Below are 17,951 nucleotides of genomic sequence, written 5' to 3' on the forward strand. Positions count from 1 at the left end.
GAGAATGAAGCTAAGACAAAGAGGAAGAGGAAAAAGAAGGAATAAAAATTAGAGCAGAAGGAAAGAGATATTAAACAAGAGAATTCTAATTGACAAAAAGTGTTTTTCTTTGCTTTGTTTTACAGGAAAATAAGAAAAGTTTGAGGAGAATGGTGTGAACTTTTAAATGACAAAGGTATATCAGGACTCCTGAGCCCATGAAACAGGACTGTTAGCAAGGGGACAAGTTTTACCTCAAGAACTGAATGGGTCTTATGTCTAGTTCTTTAATCCATTTTGAGACCTGAAACCATAAAATATATAGAAGGAAATATAGGCGAAACACTACGTGATTTGCACATCAAAGACATCTTTACAGACACATCACCCAAAGCAGTGATAGTGAAGGCAAAGATAAACAGCTGGGACTACATCAAATTAAAGAGCTTTTGCACAGCAAAAGAGACAATAACAAAAACAAAGAGAAACCCCACCAACTGGGAGAACATTTTTGCACCCAACACTAATGATAAAGGACTGATCACAAAAATCTGCAAAGAGCTGATGAGACTCAGCAACAACAAAGAAAATAATCCAGTCAAAAAATGGGCAGAAGAGCTTAAAAGAAACTTCCCTGAAGAGGAAATGCAAATGGCCAACAGGCATATGAAAAAATGTTCAACATCACTTGTCATCAGGGAAATGCAAATCAAAACTACCATGAGATACCATCTTACACCAGTGAGAATGGCACATATTAAAAAAACTAGCAACAACAAATGTTGGCGAGGGTGTGGAGAAAAAGGAACTCTTCTGCACTGTTGGTGGGAGTGCAAACTGGTCCAACCACTGTGGAAAGCTGTATGGAGATTTCTGGACCTACTAAACATAGAGCTTCCATATGATCCAGCAATTCCACTCCTAGGTATTTACCCAAAGGACACAGAAACATCAATTCCAAAGAACACCTGCACCCCTATGTTTATAGCAGCACTGTTTATAATAGCTAAGCTTTGGAAACAACCCAAATGCCCAAAAATAGATGACTGGATCAAGAAGATGTGGTACATATATACCATGGAATATTACTCAGCATTCAAAAAAGATAAACACATGCAATTTGCAGCAACATGGATGGCGCTGGAAGGGATCATGCTCAGCGAAATAAGCCAAAAAGAAAAAGAAAAATACCGGATGGTCTCACTCATAGCAGGAATCTAGAAAACTTAAATAAGGGACCAGGAAAATGAATAACTATAAGAAAGTGAAAATCAAAATCAACAAAAAACTATGAACCAGAGACACTTTTAGGGGGGCGGGGGTGGGAGGGGAGGGATTGGGATCAGAATGGGGGGGCTGCAATTGTATGGGGAATATAACAATAAAATTTATAAAAAAAAAAAAAGAACTGAATGGGTATTTTTCAGGCTTGACAAATCAAGACAGAAGTATACACTGGAGGCCCCTTCTGGTAGACACTTGAATTGGTGCCTGAATTCTGGGTCCAGCCTAGTGGACCAGGCCACCACACAGCCTAACATCACATACTAGATGAAAATATCACATACTAGAAACATAAGTTGATGTTTGCTAATGAAATTTCTGTCCAAGGAAACAGACTTGAATCTTAGAGGAGAGAGCATTCTATTGAGAAGCTGCGTGAGAGGCAGCTCTGCAAGGAAGTAATCATGAATGAAGTCAGAAAGATTTTCTTAGAGAGGAGTTTTTTGTGTTTCCAAGATGAATAAGGTTTTTGTGACTGTCACAGAATACTTGAGTGCCAGAGAGCTAACACAGGGGTTGTTGAAAACTGCAGAACCATAATTAATTTGGGTCTGGCAGCTTCCACGAGGAACTATGGTCAGACTCCATGACAGAGGGCACAGCCAATGAGCCAACCATCTGGGACACACGTTTGGCCCATCAGAGCCGACACAGAGTAGGCTGTTTGGCCCAACTCAGCTCTACACAACTCCCGTCCTTATTACTGAATCCGGCAAAAGAAGAAAAGAAAGAAGAGACACTATTCCAGGTATGGGGCAGTGCAGGACAAAGGTCCTGCCTACGAGAACAGAAAAAAAAAAAAAATATTACACAGACCCCGCAGAGCACCAAAAGCAGATGGGGTTTCATCTTACTGACTGAAATCATCCTTCCTTATCCCTCTCCAGGCATAGTATCTTTGCTTTAATGAGCATGTCCATAATAAGGCTGTGATTGTTCCTGGAGGCCACAGCCAAGGCAGTCTTCCCTGGCTAAAGTAAAGTGGTAGCGTAGGGGTTAAGAACTCTTACTTTTGAAATAAGGGGGTCTGGGTTCAAATCCTAATCTTTCTCCTTCCTTACAGAGTGAACATGGGCCAGTTTTCTTAACTTCTCTAGGTCTCAATAACTATACCACAGTGTAGTGGTGAGGAATAAACATGATAAAGTTCAGGAAGTCCTTATATCTGTGTGTGGCACATTTTAATTGTCCAACAGACGCTAGATATTGATACTGTCAGGTGTGAGTCGACTGGAATGGATTTGGGTTCAGGGACCCATCATCAATTAACTGTGCACATGTATGCAATCAACGAGAACCCCTCCTTCTCCTGAGTGGAATGCCAGCATGATGGCAGGAGCTTTAACAGCCACCATGGGCTAGGATGTGGAAGCCATGCATTGAGGAAGGTGGGGTAATAAGACAGAAAAGAACTAGGTCTTATTGAGAATATCAATCATTCCAATGCTACTAATTCACATACTGAATTTAGCTTCCAAAATAACTAGTTAGATTTTTTTCCTGTTAATATTATATTGCCTACCTCTAGCCAGGGGTGAGGATCTTAACCAAATGGAGTGAGCAATGAGGGTTGCACTGGACATAATTTTAGTAATGAGGGATCCATAAACCAGATGGTACCTCATTCAAATTATAAACAGTGCATGATTGTCAACATAGTTAACAAAGTTATAGTTCAAGACCAGAGCACAAGTTTTGTAATGTAGTGTCCCCTAAGTTTCATGCAGTACACAATCAATACATTTGTCCTTTTTCTTCCTAAGCAAAAGATGGTGGTTCTCATTCGCTTTTCAAATAACCCATGAAGGATTTGCTTGGGGATCCTAAAGATAATTAAAATGAATGGTCAGAAATAATCTCTGTATATGTTCCAGTCTTAGGAACCCCTATTTCTATCCTAGAGATCCAGAAATTTATCCCACTAATTCTCTTCCTAGGCTAAGTATGAACAAATGCAACTCCACCACTTAAATGCCCTGGATGCTAGTCCAGCTGGTAAGACCCAGGTGAGTCTGAAAATGAGGGCTGAAAGTAATCAGTTTCTAATCAAAAGAGACAGTAATGAAATTAGTACGAACTACATTTTGCAGGCATTTAGCAAGCTTCTAATTGTATGCTGTCTAAATTCTGGCTTTTGAAGCCATTTGAATCACCATAATTAGCCTATTTTGGGAAGGCAGCATTCTGAAAACCAGAGTTTTTAAGCTCATTGGAAAACCTTCCCAGGGAGTGTATGCTGGAGTGGAAATCTAAATATTTCTACAGTTGAGGGTGAGAAGCCCTTGGAGCTTTGTGACACTTCAGGTTGAGACAAACCTTCACTCTTTTTTCCCATCCAGACATCAATTTGGTCTTAGAAAGAGTGATTTATCTTTAGTAAATATTGTGAGAGCAGATAGAAAAGGTAGTTTTTATGCATTAATTCAATATGTATTGGGTGCCAACTATGTGCCAGGCCCTGAAAAGAGGGAGTAATGGAAAATCTGGGAAAGTCAATTCGTGAGACCTAGCAAACTGTGAGTTTTTGTTCTAATAATGGTCCAGTTGTGGCACTGGTGGTCACAACTGAAATATTCAGCACATGAGCGCCCAGCTTGAATTCCCTGCCTGGGGTTAGAGACTCTCTACCCACAAGCTGTCTGGGAGGTGTTAAGTATTAATTAAAAAACAGAATGAGATTCAAAGAGAAAACATGGAGAAATGATAATGCCAAATGTCAATAGCAAGGCTGAGCATTAAGGGACTTTAATTAAGGGACCTTAAGCCACCACTAGAGGAAGAGGTAGATGTCTGCTTAAATGATGGAACTGTGGTGTGTGTTCCTTCCTGATGCTTTGTGGTTTCCAAATTGTCCACAGTGGACTTGTATCACTTTTGTGGCAGAAAAAAAAAAGGTAATTGAAAGAACGAACACACAAAGTAAAATAACACTACCACTTCAGACCCCACCGTGTAAAATGTAAATTTTTAGCTGATTTATGTTTTCTTATTTCATACAAAGTTGAAATGATAAAGTCTATTTCTCTACTTGGACAGAAGTCTAACAAACCTTCTTTCTCTGCCGTGGATCTAGCCAACTTTGTGAAATTGAAATAACATGTAACTTTGGTCTTGTATGGAGCATAGATTCTGCCCATTAGGAAAAATTGGGGGCATTATCAAAGTTGAAAGCCAAAGTATATTTAATAACAGAGGATTTTCCCCACAAAATCTTTTTTTTTTTTTAAAGATTTATTTATACAAGCGCTGGGTACAGTCAGAAACGCAGGAGGGTGAGAGAACTCACCAGAGCCAGAGCAGGAACAGAACAGGCAGACCGATGAAATACACTGCTGAAGTGATAGTGAAGGCAAAGATAAACAGCTGGGACTACATCAAATTAAAGAGCTTTTGCACAGCAAAAGAGACAATAACAAAAACAAAGAGTTCTCCACCAACTGGGAGAACATTTTTGCACCCAACACTAATGATAAAGGACTGATCACAAAAATCTGCAAAGAGCTGATGAGTCTCAACAACAACAAAGAAAATAATCCAGTCAAAAAATGGGCAGAAGAGCTAAAAAGAAACTTCTCTGAAGAGGAAATGCAAATGGCCAACAGGCATATGAAAAAATGTTCAACATCACTTGTCATCAGGGAAATGCAAATCAAAACTACCATGAGATACCATCTTACACCAGTGAGAATGGCACATATTAAAAAAAACTAGCAACAACAAATGTTGGCGAGGGTGTGGAGAAAAAGGAACTCTTCTGCACTGTTGGTGGGAGTGCAAACTGGTCCAACCACTGTGGAAAGCTGTGTGGAGATTTCTGGACCTACTAAACATAGAGCTTCCATATGATCCAGCAATTCCACTCCTAGGTATTTACCCAAAGGACACAGAAACATCCATTCCAAACAACACCTGCACACCTATGTTTATAGCAGCTCTATTTACAATAGCTAAGCTTTGGAAACAACCCAAATGCCCAAAAATAAATGACTGGATCAAGAAGATGTGGTACATATATACCATGGAATATTACTCAGCATTCAAAAAAGATAAACACATGCAATTTGCAGCAACATGGATGGCGCTGGAAGGGATCATGCTCAGCGAAATAAGCCAAAAAGAAAAAGAAAAATACCGGATGGTCTCACTCATAGCAGGAATCTAGAAAACTTAAATAAGGGACCAGGAAAATGAATAACTATAAGAAAGTGAAAATCAAAATCAACAAAAAACTATGAACCAGAGACACTTTTAGGGGGGCGGGGGCGGGAGGGGAGGGATTGGGGTCAGAATGGGGGGCCTGCAATTGTATGGGGAATATAACAATAAAATTTATAAAAAAAAAAAAAAAGAAATACACTGCTGAGGGGAGCAGCGGGCACTGCAGGAGAGGTCTGCATGCCATGTGGGACCCTCGCCGGTGGCCGGGGATCGAATCGGCGCTGCAGAGGCTGCAAGCAGCTTCGCAGCCCAAGCGCTCAACCGCTGCGCCACTGGGGAGGCCCCCCCCACAAAATCTTTTAGGACAGTAAAAGAGGGGGCAGGAGGGAGGTCCCTGGGGGAAGAAGGGATAGAGTATCCATTTGCTTGAGCATTAATGAGCTCATAGTCTGGAATTCAAGAAAATGGCAGAGGTCTGAGCCAAAGTCCTAGTTTCACAGGTGAGGAAACAGGGCTATCCCCAGGTTGGCACAGGCAAGCCCACAGAACCCAGCTGTCACCTAACCCAAGGGCACAGCGGAGGTCCCCAGAAGGACTGAAGGAGCTGTCTCGGGACTCGGGAAGAGCTCCTTTCCTAAGTTTCTCTTTGCACCATCACAGCTCCTGGAGGTGGCAGCTCAGCCTCCAGAGCAGACCCGGATTCAGACAGGGCCTACCCCCACCCTTTCCATTCTCCCACCTCGGTATTTCCATTGCCAGCCAATGACGATTCCTCTTATGAGGTATTTGATTGTACTCCAGTGGATTGAAACTGTGGTGATTTTGTTATGTTTTATTCCAAGAGGGCTCTTATGCCTTTGGGCAAAAAGAAGAGACATTTGCTGTCTCTAATATAGAAACAAAGCTTCCTTCTTGTGGCAGAGGGCTCCCTGCCAATTACAACATTTCACACTGGGGGACTCTCTTTTGACTTAAAGAGGCAATTTACCTCTGAGCTACTGTTTATCGGTCAGAAGTGCTGGGTCTGTTAAATGTGCACACTCTAATAATGCACCAGTCGAGCTTCAGTTGTGTGTTTGAAAAAGACAAAGTATGTGTGCGAGTGGGGTTGGGGTTATGGAAGAAAAAAGGAGAATAAGAATGTGCTTAGTCCTCCCAGGAATTTTCAGGGCACCTTGCACTTGATCAAAACTACCCCTAAACACACACTGCACTGAGACATGAAAACAGACTCCAGGTTCTGATTTGCCTGGCTTACCTGATTTAAGATGTTAATGCCATGCTGGGCACTTAAGCTGTTTGCAGCGGAGATGTGGTTATTGATAACAGCTAAATGAAGAAGAGACTCCTTGGGTCTACAAAAATAAAAAATATTTCCAACCGGGCCTCCCTGGCTGCCCATGGGTTAATTCTAAGCACTACCACCAAAAAGGCCTGTTGCTATGGCCTGAGTTCAATCACCAGTTACACAGACAGTTTGCTAACCCACACGGCAACAGACCTCCCCTGTCTTGTCTGCTGCTTCCCTTATCTGTGTATGTTAGTAGATCTGCCTGTTCTGCTCCCCACTCTGTCTCTGGTGAATCCTCCCACCTGCACCTCTGGCTTGCACCCCAGCTCTTCCATGCATAAATAAATAAAATCTTAAAAAAAAAAAACTCTCCTTAAAAAAATTTCAAACCCAAAAGATTTCACCATTTAAATCAAAATATAACTCATCTCAGCAGACATTTCCTGATAACCTCCTGAGTACTGAAATTATACCTCACAGTGGCAGGCACATAGGGAGCACTCAGCAATCATCCCACATCTATGCAGCCAACCTCCTTCAATCGTTCTACAACAGTACACTGAGCATCTACTATGGGCTCACATGGGAGGCCAGGGAATTAGTGGTGAACATGGTCTACTCAGGAATCTCCCAATCTAGTGGGTTAAGCAAATAATGATTTTTTATAATAAAAAATAGACATACATTTACAAATTGGATAAGTTCCTTGGAGGAAAGAATTGTGTGTGAATATATACGTATATATACACAATGGTATATAGTATACAGTATGAGAGCATACGTGGGGATGCAGAGAGTCAACCTTCCTGGAGGTCAGAAGAGGCTTTCCTGAAGAACTTATATTTGAACTCAAATATTCGACAATATTAAGCAGGCTTAACTGAGGGCTTCTCAGAGCTTTCCAAGAGCTAAAGTGCAGCAGAAATAGCCAGAAGGAGGAAGTAACATGCACATTCAGCATTTTCTGAATTGATCTGATCTAGAACTCTTTTACCCTAGAGCATCATGTAGAGTTGATGCCCCACTCACCCAGGAGCAGTGTTCTCCTGTTCAACCCTCCCACCTAGGGAGGGTTCAGGTGCGGTATATTCACCCAGCCCTTGCCCTTGCTCCCCTTCCTCCACACCCCACACTCTACAGCCCTATTGACCCAGCCCTGCAGGGATGTGCCCACCTCCAAGTTCACACACCCTTGCTGCTTCACTCCCATTCAGCTGCATTGCCCTGCAGGCACAAAGAAAATGTCTCTAGGAGTAGAGAAGTCAGCTGAGAAGGGAAGGGAGGTGGGGAGGACACAGTAAAGGTTTGAGAGAAAATGATGTGAGGGGCATGAGGGAGGTTTGAGTGGTGGACAGGTGTGAAAGAGCAAGAGCGGGAGATCCGTGCCCTGTGTAGAGGACAAGAGTTGAGTGAAAGAGTCGTGAATGGGGGTAGAGAATGCAGACGCCTGCAGCAGTTGGTGGGGTTGGACACAGAGTGCAATGCTGCTCAGATAGAACAGATGAAATTGATGACATCAGTCAGGCACTTATTCCCATAAAGGTCATTTACTGGCACTACCCTCTCATTTCCCCAACCAGTTATACTCCGTTTTAAACTCTGCATTAATAGGTCTTCATTTGCAATAATCCTAGCATTTCAGTCTTCCCATTTTATATATGAGGCACAGAGAGCTTAAATCACTTCCACAAGGAATCAAAGCTAGGAAATGGAGAGGCAGGATTTGAAACCAGATCTTTGCTCAGCACCAGACTCTCTTCCAGGAAACATGGGTAGATTTAAGGATGTTGGCAAAAGTGTCAACAGTACACAGAGGGAGAGGAAAAAAGGGGCAGGTGAAAGGCTCTGGCTGAATAAGTCAGACTGTCTGAGGGTGAGCGAGTGAAATGGGATACAGATGGGGCGGGGTAGTGGGGTGGTGGTTGGAGGGGTTTGCTTTCTGTGTAGGCCTGCACTGTTCAGGAAGGGCCTTCTCTCCTGAGGCACTAAGCATGAAAACAGGGAAAGTATCCCTAATTCCAGAGAAGTGGGCCACGTCCTTCCTGCCAAGGCCACCAGCCTTGCTGGGGCCCTGCCCCTCCTGAGACGCAGGAAGCATCCTTGGACTGGACCAGGCAGGCTCAGAGCCAAGTCTCCTTAACGCCATTCTCCAAAAACTACCAGACATGCATGATTCAAATCAAATCCTTCGCTTGAGTTAATACAATAAATAGTAATGGCTAAGCAAGATCAGAGGAAATAATATTCTCACAGGCGAAGTGAAAACAGAGGCATGTTTCCCATCTAATTCCAGCACAGAGGGCCTTTGTTAATTCTACCAAAGCCAATTCAAATCTTAAAAGACCTAAATCAGTGTCAGGGATTGACTTTCAAAAGAAAAACAAGATCATTCAGTGAAAAGGGAAAACTTATTCTCCTTCCTATTTACAGCAGTTTCATTTTCCCAGACTGATCAACTTAATACAAGTGCAATGGCATCTCTAGACACATGAGCGAGTTTTAATGCAGCACATATAAATATTTAAAACACAAAGATTTCATTTTGTTCAGGAACTTCAATGACTTTCTAAAATCCATCCCCCGGATTTTATTTCCCCAGATTAAGACCTAGTCTCCAAAGCAGTCAGCCAACCTGCCTAGAAAGAATCCCTCCTTTGTGAGTATCTCGTGGCCTTGCTCAGATCTGCAAACAGCATCTCCCAGCAGGACCAGCCTCACAGAGCCAGGATCAAAGCCCTCGTTATGGAAACAGACTCATTTCCACCTTCTGATGCAGAGCAACCTTCTCTCTGAGGGGAAAGATGATAAGTATGCTTGGCCAGCCCAGCTGCCATCTGCAAAGGACCGACATGGAGCTGCAGGACGTGAGGTGAAGAGAGCAGGAAGGGATTCCCATTAGATTCCCTCTAGGTTCCTGCATGCTTTCTGGTGTTCATCACATGGTATCCAAGAATACAATTAAACAGTACATGTTTCCAGTGATTTGGGGGTGGGAGGGCTCTTTGTTACTTCTAAGTATCACTCACAAAAGAGTCAGAATCCTAGTAACACACCTAAGGCAAACTGAATCTAATCCATTTTCCTTCTCCCAGAAGTGTGAAGTGGCCCAGGGTCAACTCTCTCTGTACAGCGTGCACACTCTCTCCTTGAGCCAAACTAACTGACCTAGTATTGGTCCCAAGAAATGTCTCCACATTCTCTTGCCTCCCTGTCTTCTGACAGCTGCCCCCTTGCCAGGTATGTGTATCCAAAGTGATTTCCACCTAGATGTACCTTTCCTTCATGGCCCTTTACTCAACTCCTTTAGCATCTCTTCTTCACCCTGTTATTGGCATCTTCTTACAGTGCTCAGGGTCATCACTTAGTGCCCAAGTTAGATGGCAGATCGCCTGAAGTTGGGGCCACTCTTGCTTATCCTGCCATCTTCCAAAGGCCCTATATGAAGCCTCATAATAATGCAAAGCTGATGAAGTGAGATTGATCTTAATGGGTTGACTGATGCTAAGGTTGCTACAAAGTACTTTCAGGTCCTCCAAATAATGTAGAATATTATGTTTTCCTGTAACTGTTTTTGCCAACAGGTGATGGCATGAGCAGCAATGTGATGGTTTCAGATGAGGCCCTTACCAGTCAGGCAGCTAAAGCTCCCAGCCACTGGGCAGCCAGCTGCCTGCTGTGAGGAGGCCAAGGCACATGGAGAGGCCACAAGTTGGTGCTCTGGTTAAGGGCTGCAGCTAAGCTCCCAGCTGACAGCAGGTATCAAATGCCAGGAATGAGAGCCCCTGTGGATGCCTAACTCAGTTATACCATCCTATAACTGAATCCTGGCTGACATCTTACTGCAACCATAGAACTGACCAGAAGTCAGAATGTCCCTGCTGAACCCAGTCACTGTGCAGAGCCATGAAAGATACATGCTGGTTAAGCACTGCACTTTCAGTTGGTCTGTAATGAAGCAATAAAATAGTGGTACTACTGCTTTTCAATATAATACTGGAAGTCCTAGCCAGGGCAATAAGACAAGAGAAAGACATCCAAGGAATCCAAATAGGAAAAGAAGAAGTCAAACTATCACTATTTGCAGACGATATGATATTATACATAGAGAACCCCAAAAACTCCACAGAAAAGCTAATTCAACTCATCAATCAGTTCAGTAAAGTGGCAGGATACAAAATCAACACGCAAAAGTCAGTAGCCTTCCTATACACAAACAATAAATCTGAAGAAGAAGAAATCAAAAAAACCATCCCTTTTGTTATTGAAACAAAAAAAATCAAATATTTGGGAATAAATCTAACAAAAGAGGTAAAGGACCTATACAAAGAAAACTATAAAACACTGTTAAAAGAAATAGAAGAAGACACAAAGAAATGGAGAGACATCCCCTGCTCATGGATTGGAAGAATAAACATTATTAAAATGGCCATCCTTCCAAAAGCAATATACAGATTCAATGCTATTCCAATCAAAATTTCAATGTCATTCTTCAAAGAAATAGAACAATTATTGATGAAATTCATATGGAATCACCAAAAACCCCGAATAGCCAAAGCTCTCCTGAAAAAAAAAGAAGGGAATGGAGGCATCACACTCCCAGACTTCAAACTATACTACAAAGCCATAATCATCAAAACTGCATGGTATTGGAACAAGAACAGACACACAGACCAATGGAATCGAATAGAAAATCCAGAAATAAACCCACAGATTTATGGTCAACTAATCTTTGACAAAGGAGCAAAGACTATGCATTGGAGCAAAGAAAGTTTGTTCAATAAATGGTGCTGGGAAAACTGGGTCGCTACATGCAAAAGAATGAAGCTTGACCACTACCTCACACCATACACAAAAATCAACTCAAAATGGATTAAAGAACTAGACATAAGACCTGAAACCATAAAATATATAGAAGGAAATATAGGCGAAACACTACGTGATTTGCACATCAAAGACATCTTTACAGACACATCACCCAAAGCAGTGATAGTGAAGGCAAAGATAAACAGCTGGGACTACATCAAATTAAAGAGCTTCTGCACAGCAAAAGAGACAATAACGAAAACAAAGAGAAACCCCACCAACTGGGAGAACATTTTTGCACCCAACACTAATGATAAAGGACTGATCACAAAAATCTGCAAAGAGCTGATGAGTCTCAACAACAACAAAGAAAATAATCCAGTCAAAAAATGGGCAGAAGAGCTAAAAAGAAACTTCTCTGAAGAGGAAATGCAAATGGCCAACAGGCATATGAAAAAATGTTCAACATCACTTGTCATCAGGGAAATGCAAATCAAAACTACCATGAGATACCATCTCACACCAGTGAGAATGGCACATATTAAAAAAACTAGCAACAACAAATGTTGGCGAGGGTGTGGAGAAAAAGGAACTCTTCTGCACTGTTGGTGGGAGTGCAAACTGGTCCAACCACTGTGGAAAGCTGTGTGGAGATTTCTGGACCTACTAAACATAGAGCTTCCATATGATCCAGCAATTCCACTCCTAGGTATTTACCCAAAGGACACAGAAACATCAATTCCAAAGAACACCTGCACCCCTATGTTTATAGCAGCACTGTTTACAATAGCTAAGCTTTGGAAACAACCCAAATGCCCAAAAATAGATGACTGGATCAAGAAGATGTGGTACATATATACCATGGAATATTACTCAGCATTCAAAAAAGATAAACACATGCAATTTGCAGCAACATGGATGGCGCTGGAAGGGATCATGCTCAGCGAAATAAGCCAAAAAGAAAAAGAAAAATACCGGATGGTCTCACTCATAGCAGGAATCTAGAAAACTTAAATAAGGGACCAGGAAAATTGAATAACTATAAGAAAGTGAAAATCAAAATCAACAAAAAACTATGAACCAGAGACACTTTTTGGGGGGCGGGGGCGGGAGGGGAGGGATTGGGGTCAGAATGGGGGGGCTGCAATTGTATGGGGAATATAACAATAAAATTTATTTAAAAAAATAAAATAAAATAAAATAGTGGTACTGTTAGGGGAAAGGATGTCTTGAGCAAACTCCATACAGGTTTTGTGGACTCCACCCCCACTCCAGACCAAAGCCATCAAGACACTGGAAATGACAAATCTCATCATCACCAAAGGGAGGCTTGCTGGGACCTGAGAGTGGGGTTAAGCAGCCAGGTTTGGTATAAAACCAGACATGTGGGCCTTGGGTGGCTCTCTCTTGGCCTCACAGCTCTTGGCTCTTCACCAGCTCTCAGCCTGCCATTGGGATTCCAGGTCAGTGGAACGGGTAGGATACATTAAAGAGTTTATCTTCCTCTTTTTCTCCCTGAGTTATTCATTTCTTCATTTTCCCTTTCTTTTGTAAATATACCTTTTATTAACCTTTTGTGTGTGCCTGCAGTTGAGTATTAATAAGTCCCTTTCAAACATGCAGGTAAGGACCCACAGTCAGGCAACCCGTTTTATATCGGGGTTGCTCTGTAACAGTACTAAGAGGAATAATGCACATGCTGACCACCTGGAGTCTAGCCTGAGCTGGCACTAAATCCCTATATGACCTCAGATAAGTGGCCTCTTCAGGATGGATCTTATTGTCTTCCTCTCTAAAAATGAACTAACCAGCCTCCCCGGTAGCACAAGGGGTTAAAGTCTTAGCACTATCAAGCTATCAACAGCCACAGCAGCATGAGTTCGACCCCTGGTTGGGGAGCTAACTCACATGGCGCTACAGACCTCTCCTGTCACGCCAGCTGCTCCCCTCAGCTGTGTATTTCAGTAGATCTGCCTGTTCTGCTCCCCACTCTGTCTCTGGCGAATTTTCTCACCCCCTGCACTTCTGGGCTAGACCCCAGTTCTCATATGCATAAATAAATCTTAAAAAAAATGAACTAACCACTTATATTAGTTTTTATTGCAACTAGAAACAAACTGCTACAAACTTAGTAGCTTAAATAATATAAATATATTATCTTACAGTTCTAGAGGGCAGAAATCTGAGATGGGACTCACAGGGCTAAAGACAAGACCTTTCTGGAGGTCCTCAGGAGAATCCACTTCCTTGTCTCTTTCAGTATGCAGATGCCATCCACACTCCTTGGCTCATGTGCCCTTCCTCCATCTTCAAGGCCAGCAATAGTGCTGTGAATCCTTCTCACAACACCATTTCCCTGACCTCACCTGCCTTCTTTTAGTTTAAAGGAATTTTGTGATTACAGTAGAATAACTCATGATAATTCATGAATTAGAATAATTCATGATAATCTCATTTTAAGTTTACATGAATAGCAATCTTAATTCCATCTGCAACCTAAATTCCCCTTTGCCATGTAACAGCATATTTACAGGTTCCAAAGATTATGATTGGACATTTTGATGGGCCATTATCCTGCCCACCATACCATCCTACCTCTTTCTTCCAAATCACAGTAATACTGGGAGGATAAATGAGCTAGTAAATGTATATAGTAATCATAACTATCACCTTATTCCACAAAAAATGGAGTGCTTACTATGTGCCAGGCACTCTGTTACATAGTAGGGGGCTGTGACTACACTGACAAGATCTCTATTATATTCCCATAGGGGTGGACAATCAATTGATCTATAGATTGGTAGATCAGCAAATCAGTGGATTTAAAATAAATCCATTTATTGGATTCTAGATGTCATTAGAAGAGTAATATCAGCTAGTGATAAGTGCACAATGAAGAGTAAATAGCGTGACTTGGATGGCTACTTTCTAGTGCGTAATCAAGGAAGGCTTCTTGGATAGGGTGGCATTTAGACAGATCAGAATGGTAAGAAGTGCTCCCAATGGCAATAACTGAAGCAGAAATAAGTCTGTGAAGAATCCAGAGCAGGAACCCTATTGTAGGAAGAGCAGTGAGGATCTGGCATTTCACCCAGGAGGCAATTGAGGCATAGCATAAAGGGTCTACAGACTTTAAGAGCCAAAGGCATTTTTAAAATCTTTTTTTAAAAATGATTGGTTCCAAGGTACCAAAAGAAAACCACAAAATTGAAATGAATAAATATTTAATTGGCATATTCATACTTATTGATTATTAAATGTAATAGTCATAAAATATTCATTACATTTGTGAACACTTTGTAGGTTAAATTTTTTTTCACCTCCTTCAAACTCCCAAGTAGGCAGAGTTCTAAGAAATCAGAGTCAATCATAAGGGAGTTTATCACAGCCAAATATTTGTAAAAGCATAAATAAAGGCTTAAAAAATAATTTAGATCAAAAATAAGTATTTTGTGTGGAAAATAGGAGCATTTAAATATATTTGACAAGATGTCAGGTAGGGCTTCCAGAAAGAGGAGCTCTGAGGGCATATAAAAATCTTCCCTAGATCCAAGGCAGTTGGTAAGGCCATGAAGAAAGCCTGCTCTCTCCAAACTGCCCAAACTCTGGGCTGCCTCTCCAGCCAGCACAAATGGAGGAAGCCTCCTCTGTCGGTTAAACCCAGTCTTCTCCAATAACCTCCTTAGAAATGACTCGACCATTACCCATCCCCTTTTTTGGCACTGGAGGCAAAATCTCCTGGAAACCAAGACTAATTGATGTCAGTAGGTGAAACATTTTCAAGATCAAACCCAATAATCTCCTACAGATGTGAAAGTGAAATAAGCTTAACACCCCCATGGTAACATGTGCCCATACTGCTGGCTCCTGTTTCTCACTGCTTGTGTCCTGCGGTCTGCAGTGGGCTGGTTGGATGTAAGTATGAACACTATTGATGGCTGAAGCTGATAATCCAAGAAGTGTGCCAGTCAACTCAGGGGAAAAACTCGAGGAAAAGCAAAAGCTAAAATATGGACTCAAGACAATTTCCAGGCTGCCTGGATGAGGCTGAGGTCACAAGGAAATGGACAACGTGGAGCCCACAGTCCTGGTGGGTGGGGAGAATGTGAGCATATGAAAAACACTGCAAAGCAATATCCCTCTGAGGACCAGATAATCGGATACAGAAGGGAGAGTGGAACAGAACAATGGAATGAGCCCAAAGGAGTGAGTCCAAGAAAATCTTGCTAACTAGGGAGGACTTCCAAGGAGACTCAAGTGTAGTGTAGTGGGAGATGGAGGTTCAGGGAGGCACCTGTGCAGTAACCAGAAAATGCACAGCTCCCCACATTCTTAGTATTTCCTGAGTTCCATGAATTCCTAACTTTGGGTTCATTTATTGCATATCAGTAAGAATTACCTCCTACCATCTTCGATTTCTACTCTTCTGCACTCTTGTCCATGTATAAATTTTATATAGTGAAAATATATGCACAAACACAATTTTTCTTTCAATTAGAGTACTATCATGATCATTTTCTATATATCAATATATCTAGCATTAATCATAATTTCAAAAAAAAAAAATAGGTGCACCAAGGTTTTATTCAGCCTTCCTCTATCATTCACTGCATGGATAGGTTTATCTAATTCTTGGCTATTGGAGGTAATATTACCTTTTCTTAAAGCATGTGGCTTGTCCCCCCTTTTCACATAATTTCCCAAACAGGGATGAAAAGAAAGTGATACATTGCTTTTCAAAAACATTGTAAAAATATTACAAATATACACTCCTGCCAACAGAATATTAGGGCATAAAACAGGACCAGTTTGGGATTTGATTCTTGATTCTTGTGTTAACTTCGTGCCTTCTGAAAAGAATTATTTATACATTGCATTGATATGACAAGATCTCCAAGATATACTGACCAAAGAAAAAAATGTGTAGAGGGCCTTCCTAGAGGCGCAAGCGGTTAAGTCTCAGTACTATGAAGCAATCCAGCCACTGCGGCATCGGTTGGATCCCCAGCCGGGGAGGTGACCCACATGGCGCAGCAGACCTCTCCTGTCTCACCCATTGCTCCCCTCAGCAGTGTATTTCAGTAGCTCCTCCTGTTCTGGTCCCCACTCTGTCTCTGATGAATCCTCTCACAACCCCGCACCTCTGGCCTGCACCCCAGCTCTTGTGTGCATAAATAAATAAATATTTTTTAAAAATGTGTAGAGCAGCACATGTTTGAGTGCTACTATCTATGCGGTGTAGGAGTGTAGATGTATGTGTGTTTAATCACATTTCCCATACAAATGAATGAAACATTGTTGGAGTAAATAAACAATTAATAATGTTAGTCCTGGGGAGATAGAGATGTGGAGTTGGAATAAGACATTTTTCATCATGTACCATCTGGTACTTTCCAAATGTTTTTGTTATTTTCATTATAATTTAAATTTGATTAGGAAAATGGAAAAAGAACATACATGCATCTGAAGACAAGCCCATTGCAGTGGTTAAAATTCTTGCACTGCCATCAACTAGTAGTGTGATCCTTGAGTTCCTTAACTTTCAGTTTTGTAAAAGGTTTCTCTTCTGAAAAATGAAGATTAGTGTCAAAGTGTCTTAGTGCCAGGACTAAATACAAAAATGTAAAGAAGGCTCCAGACTGGCCACTTCGGTTTTCGTGCAATCATTTTTTTTTCTACATGCAATATGGACAAGTCTGGCAAGTGCTAGTTGTCAGGAAGAAAACAAAGTGGAATAAAAATATCTCTGTATTTTGAGAAGTAACAGCAATCCACTCCTTTTGTCCCATATCAATTACTCCTTGTCCAAACAAACAGGAAAAATGGCATTGCTTCTGAAGAGACATTAATGGGGAAATATCAGAGGTAAATTATTAATTCTTATCCAAATAAAGTAAATTATAAATATTAATTCGATAAAAGCCAGTGATGGGTGAGAGTCCCCCTGCCATCATGTGCGTAAACAGCCTGGAGTACATGCTTCAGTGGGAATGTTGACAGCACTACCCGCTGCCAGCAGCACTTGGCTGCATTCTTCCTGACCTCCTTCGACAGCCAGAAAGAATGACATGTTATTTTTGCAAGTCCTTCTAGGCATCTAGAATAAGAATATATAACTCTACCTAGTCCATATTACACCAAAATTGTTTATGTATGGAGGAATCCAGGAATGGATGAACAAATGATTTGCTGTGGGATACGTCAAAGGAAAAAGCAGGAATGTGTTCACATCTAATTTTACACCTGGTGGCACTAACAGCTTTGTTTTCCTCCCAATCCCTTTTTTTTTTTTTTAATTATTTTTTTTTTCTTACTTCATTGTAGTCCCCATCATTCTCCCATACCATATCACCCGTGAACCATCAACATATTTCCTTGGGATCTTCCCTCTCCTGTTTTGATCCCTACCCTAACCCTCCCTTGCTATATGCCTCAG

The sequence above is a fragment of the Talpa europaea genome, assembly GCF_964194135.1.
Source record: "Talpa europaea genome assembly, chromosome: 5".
In the NCBI taxonomy this organism is placed as follows: Eukaryota; Metazoa; Chordata; class Mammalia; order Eulipotyphla; family Talpidae; genus Talpa; species Talpa europaea.